A 207-nucleotide genomic window follows, 5' to 3' on the forward strand; every position below is an offset into this window, starting at 1 on the left:
TTCCCTCCCAACGCTGAACTGGCCTGAAACTTGAAGGTTCAGCACAAAACAACCAACTTTTCTCTCTCACTCTGAACTCTCATTTCTGTTTTACATTTGACACTCTTTGCAAGGCCAGATCAAGTTAAGTCTAGCTCTAACTTGAGAATATTCTAGAAATTGTGAATAACGCACTGTCGTCCTACCAGTCACCCACCGCGGATGCAT

This window comes from Pteropus alecto, unplaced genomic scaffold, assembly GCF_000325575.1.
Source record: "Pteropus alecto unplaced genomic scaffold, ASM32557v1 scaffold101, whole genome shotgun sequence".
NCBI classification, from domain to species: domain Eukaryota; kingdom Metazoa; phylum Chordata; class Mammalia; order Chiroptera; family Pteropodidae; genus Pteropus; species Pteropus alecto.